Source organism: Contarinia nasturtii, unplaced genomic scaffold (genome assembly GCF_009176525.2).
Source record: "Contarinia nasturtii isolate CC-2019 unplaced genomic scaffold, AAFC_CNas_1.1 Cnas_scaffold_1500, whole genome shotgun sequence".
Lineage (NCBI taxonomy): Eukaryota > Metazoa > Arthropoda > Insecta > Diptera > Cecidomyiidae > Contarinia > Contarinia nasturtii.
Window position 1 is genome coordinate 1,376 of NW_022198836.1, and position 7,032 is coordinate 8,407.

Here is a 7,032-nt window from a genome sequence, read left to right on the forward strand (position 1 = left end):
CACTCAAGGATTACAGAATTGAGATGGAGAATCTGATAGACAAAGATCCAAAGAAACTTTTCAGACATGTCAATTACAAAAAAGGGAAAAGTGATGATCTGCCTCATGAAATGTCTTATCTGGATATGAGGGCAGATGACCAGACTACGATCGCTGGTTTCTTTGCAAAGCACTTTGCCTCAGCCTACAGCTCTTTGAAGGGAGATATACAATTGGAAAGCTGGGAGATTGAAAATATTCGTGCAGAAATATCACCAATTGAAATAACTGAGGAGCTTGTTGGACAACAAATTGACATGCTCCCGGATGATCTAGTCAGTGGTCCAGATGAAATACCAAACAGATTTATCAAGCATTGTTTGGTTTCATTGCAGGGGCCAATTACAGCATTGTTAAGAGAATCTCTTGAAACATACACTGCACCACAGATTTTGAGAACGACTTTTGTCAGACCGGTTTACAAAAGCGGTGACAAAAACAACGTTCAAAATTACCGTGGTGTCGCTCTTCAGTGTATAGTGTCAAAAATTCTAGATTCGATCGTCACGAACCATCTCAATCAATATCTAAAGAACAAAGTACACGAAAGTCAGCATGGGTTCATCAAAAATAGGTCAACGATAACGAACTTGGCAGAATTTACATCGAATACGATAATTAACATGGGAAAGGGACATCAAACAGACACCATATATTTGGACATCGCAAAGGCTTTCGATTCTGTCAATATAAAATTACTAATTCAAAAGCTAAACATCATGGGATTGAATACACAGCTGTTAAAATGGATCGAATCGCATTTGTCTGGACGCAGACAAATAGTCAAAATATCAGATACCAAATCAGACCCAATACGAGGGTTGCTCCATAATTTTTTTTAAAAACATATATAACACAGTTGTTTTTTGTCGAAAATGGTTTTATTGTTTTTCAAAATATTCCCCGAGATGATCGATACACTTTTGCATTCGATGAAACCATTTGTCATAGCATTCGTGCCACTCCGAAACTGATATCTCCAAAACGTGTGTTTTGAACGCTTCAACTGCTTCTTCTGGTGTCGAAAATCGTTGACCACGTAGTTTTTTCTTCACGCTTGGGAACAAAAAAAAGTCATTGGGTGCCAGGTCAGGACTGTACGGTGGATGACCCATCAGTTCGATGTTTTGACCGGTCAAAAATCGAGTAGTTTGAAAAGATGTGTGAGAGCTCGCATTATCGTGATGAAGAATTATTTTGCGACGGTGGTTGTTTTTTCTTATTTCACCAAACACTTCGGGCAAACAAATGGTGGTATACCAATCAGAATTGACGGTCTTACGATCCTCTAGTGGAACGGTTGCCACATGACCACTTCTCCCGAAAAAACAGGCGACCATTCGCTTCGAAGTGCTTCTTGCTCGAACAACTTTCGTTGGGTTATCTTCATTTTGGAAGACCCATACAGTCGACTGCTGTTTCGTTTCGGGCTCATAGGCATATATCCACGATTCGTCACCAGTGACGATTTTATTAACGTCTTTTGAAGCACCACGATTGAATTTCTTGAGCATTTCTTTACACCAACTCACACGAGCCATTTTTTGTTCATCGGTCAATTTATGTGGGATCCAACGAGAGCAAATCTTTTTTACGGCTAAATGTTCATGCAAAATTGTATGTATGCTGTGGGATGAAATGCCCAAAGATGCCTCAATCTCACGGTAGGTCACATGACGATCTTCCATAATCAGTTTTCTGACAGCATCGATGTTTTGTGGCACAACAGCCGATTTTGGACGACCTGTATGAAACTCGTCTTTGAGCGAACTACGACCGCAACGGAATTCTCGGTACCAGTTATAAATTGTCTGAAGGGTTGGTGCTTCATTGCCAAAGGCCAAATGAAGTCGATCGAAACACTGTTGTTGAGATAATTTACTTCGAAAATCGTAGTAAATCATTTTACGAAAATCTTCACGTGTAAAATTCATTTTTTTGTTGAGTCGCAGTTTACCAGTCACTGTAAACAATACAAATAGCGTTCGTACGACAAAAGGTTCAGGGCACGAATACATACCAAAACATCAAACTTTACGAATATGACAATGGTTTACATCGGGCAACACTATAAGTACCATTTTAAAAAAAATTATGGAGCAACCTACGTAGCAGTAACTTCTGGTACTGGTCAAGGTTATCCCATTGGCGCAACTTTGTTCATCATGTTTGTGATTGATCTACCTTTCGTCGTGACCAAATCTTGCATCCTTTCATTCGCTGATGATACCAAAATTTCAAAATGTATAAAATCAGAAGATGACTGTATTCATCTTCAAAGAGATTTGGATCGTGTAGCAGATTACTATGGACGCAATTTATTAAAGTTAAATGTTAACAAAACAAAACTAATATCATATCATCGTGGATCAATGAAATATGAATATAATTACCACGTGGATGGCGTGCAAATTGAAAGAGTTGAAGTAATGAAGGAATTGGGAGTATTGCTTGATCTAAGGATGAATTTCAAATCACACATCGAGCATGTTGTGGCTAAGGCAAAATTGATTGGCTTGGTTAAAATTCAACAGCAGGGATTTTGTCGACCCATGGACGTTAAAACACCTTTACTTTACATTTATATTCCCGATAATTGAGTATGGATCTGAAATATGGAATCCACACTACGACAATATGTGCAAAAGAATAGAGTCAATACAAAAACAATTTTTATTGTATGCTCCAAGGAATGGCCTAGAACGATTTTAGACTGCCAAAATACGAACACAGACTACTATTTCTGCAAATGATTACTCTTGAGGAGAAACGCAAGATGGCGCAAGTGTCTTTTATTTTCAAAATTATTCACGGAGATTTAAAGTCAACTTATGTTTCAAACAGTATGAAATATTAAGATTCAGCACATGATACCAGAGCAACACCACTATTTGATTTACCAATTAGGAGAACTGATTACACAAAATATGAACCAATAAATTATATGCTGACATCATTCAACGATTTTTATACGAAAAAAATGACAAACAGTGATGAAAATATAATTGATTTAGAAGTAAATTTATCAACAGTAAAACTGAGAATAGAAAGCTATTTAAAGCAAAGCAGATAAATAAAAGATATTTTTTATGGATTGTAGAAATATTGAGCAGTTGGAAAATTGATTTATGAAATTTATATTATTATTTACATAAAAGGAAAGAAACAATAATTTTTCATATTCTCTCTCAAAAATGCTTGATAAAAATCAAATTGTATTATATTAGGAGGGTCAGACATTTTTTTTCAACAAAGTTTTTTCTTTTTGCTCAAAAAAAGATACTGATCCTCCTATATAAGATTCATTTACACTTTCAAAATCGATCCACCCTATACATAATAATTTCTCATATTATTCATTTTTCAAACTTATTAATCAAGATGAAAAACACATTTAAGTTTCACTATGGCGTTGACTATTCCTTATTTTGCAATTGGAACATTCCTAATTCTCATTGTACGATATATGTATTGTATGGTTGCAAATCTACGTATTGCAGGAACCTTTCTTGAAAATACTTAAGCTTTAGAGGGTTTTCTCTTTTTGAGAGATTTGGAATTATCGGGAAAATGATCTGACCGGAAAAACATTTTCGGGAAATAAACTTTTTTTGGACATAATTGTAATGTTTGGCTTTACATAATATGGACCGTATTGAATGGTGTCCATCGTTTTATCCGATCGATTCGAAGTTCCTAGATATCAGCTTCAAACTCGCGTAAAAGACTAGGACTTTTGATTTATGACATAATAAAATCACGTATTCATCACGTTTTTTTTTAAAGATAAATTACGATTTTCTTCCATTTTTCGTAAGTTTTGCAATACTTGTCTAACAGTCTCCACCGAATTTTAATTTTATTTCTTTGTGTGCTACTTTAAAGTAAACTTCAATAGCTTTCAATAGTGGCATTTCAACAATACTCTGCACTTATATTTATGAAACTATTTTTATGTGATGTGATTAATAAAACTTTTATATTAATAAATATAAATGATGCGCACTAAGTTTTCAAGTCGGGATTCATTCAGGTCGTAGCTTTCAACCAACGGGCATGAACTGTAATATTTTATGCTGTTGTTTTTTATGCACACTTTCAACTCGAATTGAAAAAAATACAGTGATTCGAATGAATTTGGTAAAAAGCAATAGTATATTTCAATAAAAATCGGAATATGTTTTGGAAATTATCTGGCGGTTTTTTAAAGTTATAATAGAAGTTTTTTCATCATTTTTCATAAATTTTGATGTATTATTAATATACAATTGATGTTATATATGAATAAAGTGTTACGGTAACACATAACTCAGCCATAGACTAGTGGTTAGCGTGCCAGGTTTGTGAGCGTGAGGACACGAGTTCGATTCTCGGTCAAATTTGGTCCGGTATTTTTCCATCGTGATTCGCTCAGGAATTATCAATGGTTTAATGCGGAATAGATTTGGTCGGGTTTCGGGCTAGTGGAGTGCTTCGGAGGGCACTTAAAGCCGTCGGTCCCGTGTGTGTGCACAACGAATAATGGGTTCAGCATAGACACACGTAAAATGTAGTGCCTTTACGTTAGGTTGATGTCTTGAATATGTCAAATATCCAATACGTCAACCGTAAAAAGGTAGTGCTGAACTACTGGTGAATATACCGGTAAATCAGTAGTGGTGGCATTCCTACATTGAATAGAGGAACCCAGCGCCATCTGGAGCATGGTAGAGTTATGAGTGTTCACGACAACTGCAGTGCTCATCGGTGGTGGATGTCTTTGCTTAATTGGGTTTTAGGAATTCACACCATTGTTGGTAGAAAGTCTTTGCTCGTTTGAGTTTTAAGAATTCACACTATTGGTGGTAGAAGGTCTTTGCTCAATTGAGCATTAAGCAAAGAAATCACACCAGAGCCCCCTGTAGTCGAGTGGCATCATAACTTAACGGGCGTCTTGCAATAGGTTAATAAACCTGAGCAACGAGAAACTATGGATATTACTGGAAAGTAGACCTAGTATGCTCCCCGTCCAAATCCAAGAATCCAAGAATCCAACACATATGAATCATATAAGTACATTAGGGCGGAACTATTTTTAAAATTTAGTGTCATATCTCGATGGCCATATGGGAGAACATGTCTTAAGACCTAATAACATAATTATGATCTCCAGATTCAAAAATTGAAAAAAAAATTTGCAACTTTCTATTTGATTTAAGACAGTCACTTGAAAAACAAAGGGGTCCATTTTACGGGAAAATCATAAAAAATTGCAATAAATTGATCACCGAGAAAACGTGTGAATCCCATTTTCTGACCAAATACAATAAGTTCAAATGGAAAGTCGAAAACTCTTTCATATCTTGAATCTGGAAACCATAAGACATGTTTTTTCAAGTGGCTGCAAAATTATGCAGAAAATGTTCCAACCTAAAGTCTTCATCTTATTAGAATCATTGCGGAGAAAAAGTAGCTCTTATTTTTCTCCAAATAATACTGCAACATGAAGTTTTTTTCACACGGTTTATTTGTTGTAATACAACAAATAAATTATTCATAAAAAACTTTATGTTGCAGTATTATTTGGAGAAAAAAAAAGTTTTCTCCGCAACGATTCATTTTATGTTTGAGTGTGAGTTTCCAATAGCCTTCAAAGTTTATATCTGATTTAACGTTCCTTTGGAAATGATGGGTAATAAACCACCATTATGTAATATGAGTTGGAAATATTGAAGAAAAAAAAATAGTGAAAATACAATGAAAACATTGGTATAGTTAAATTTTGATTTACAAATCATTATGGATGCATCTCTTTTTTTGGTTTATTGTATAAAAAAATGACATCTTCTACCGCTACAACTCATGTCATGTTTCAACATGATACCTGAATTGCATTTACATATTTCATATCTTTGCATCATATTATACGAAACTGTAGATAAGTATTTTTCCAGTTTTTATGAATTCTTTTTTTTAAATCAATAAAATTTTATTTTATGAATATCAGTATTGTGCGGAGGGGGGGGGGGTAGAGATCCTGTGATTTGGATGAGAATTTATTTTTCGTGAAATTTATTCGAAATTGCTAGGGTTTTTGATTCAAAAAGTGAAGACCTTTTTTTTTTTTTAGCTCATCAATGTAGAAAATTGAGGAAAATTCTTTCAATTTGCTAGGGTTTTTGGCTCCGAGAGATTTTTTTCCGATTTGCTAAGGTTTTTCGCGAAGAAAATTCTTTCGATTTGCTAGGGATTTTCGCCTCAAAAAGTGACTTCCAAAAAAAAAAAAAAAATGAAAATTTGTCTAATTTGCTAGAGAATTTTTTGTTTTTGGAAAATCACCCCCCCCTGAAAAATTTTCCTCGCACACTACTGGAATATATATATACATACAATAATGATAATAAGGACTTTGAACGAAATTAAACTTAAGTTTTTGTCATTTCAATTCGTTTTTATGAATAAAATCTTTATAAAATATAATTATATGCAATTTCGATATATCGAAATATTCAAAAATAAAATAAAAATTACAAAAACTTCACAAATACATACTTTCTTGCTCCTAAATAATATGCAATAAGATTATTCATTGAGCATAAAAATTCCGTTTTAGTGCTTCTAAATACTTTTGATTTTCCGAAGAAAAATCTACTTATCTTTATAATAACGATATCTAGATGATTTGACTAGATTGTGAATTAATTGACTTTTATTAATTATATAAAGTTTCTGAATTTTAGGTGGAAAGTGGGAACCTAACTGATGAGAAAATGGAATTGTTGAGTTTTTCAATGAATGATATTATTTTTGGATTCACCAACTACTTGACCTTGTGGGATGTTTTTTTTCCAAATATTCATTTCTTAGACTGAAATATATTTTTTTTGTGGAGTTCTATTAAATTTTATTGGTGAATCAATAGTTAAGTTCCACCATACTCTGTTTAAAATCCTACAATCAATTATCAGGTAAAATTATCTAACGATATATTATTATTGAGTTCGAATATTAAAT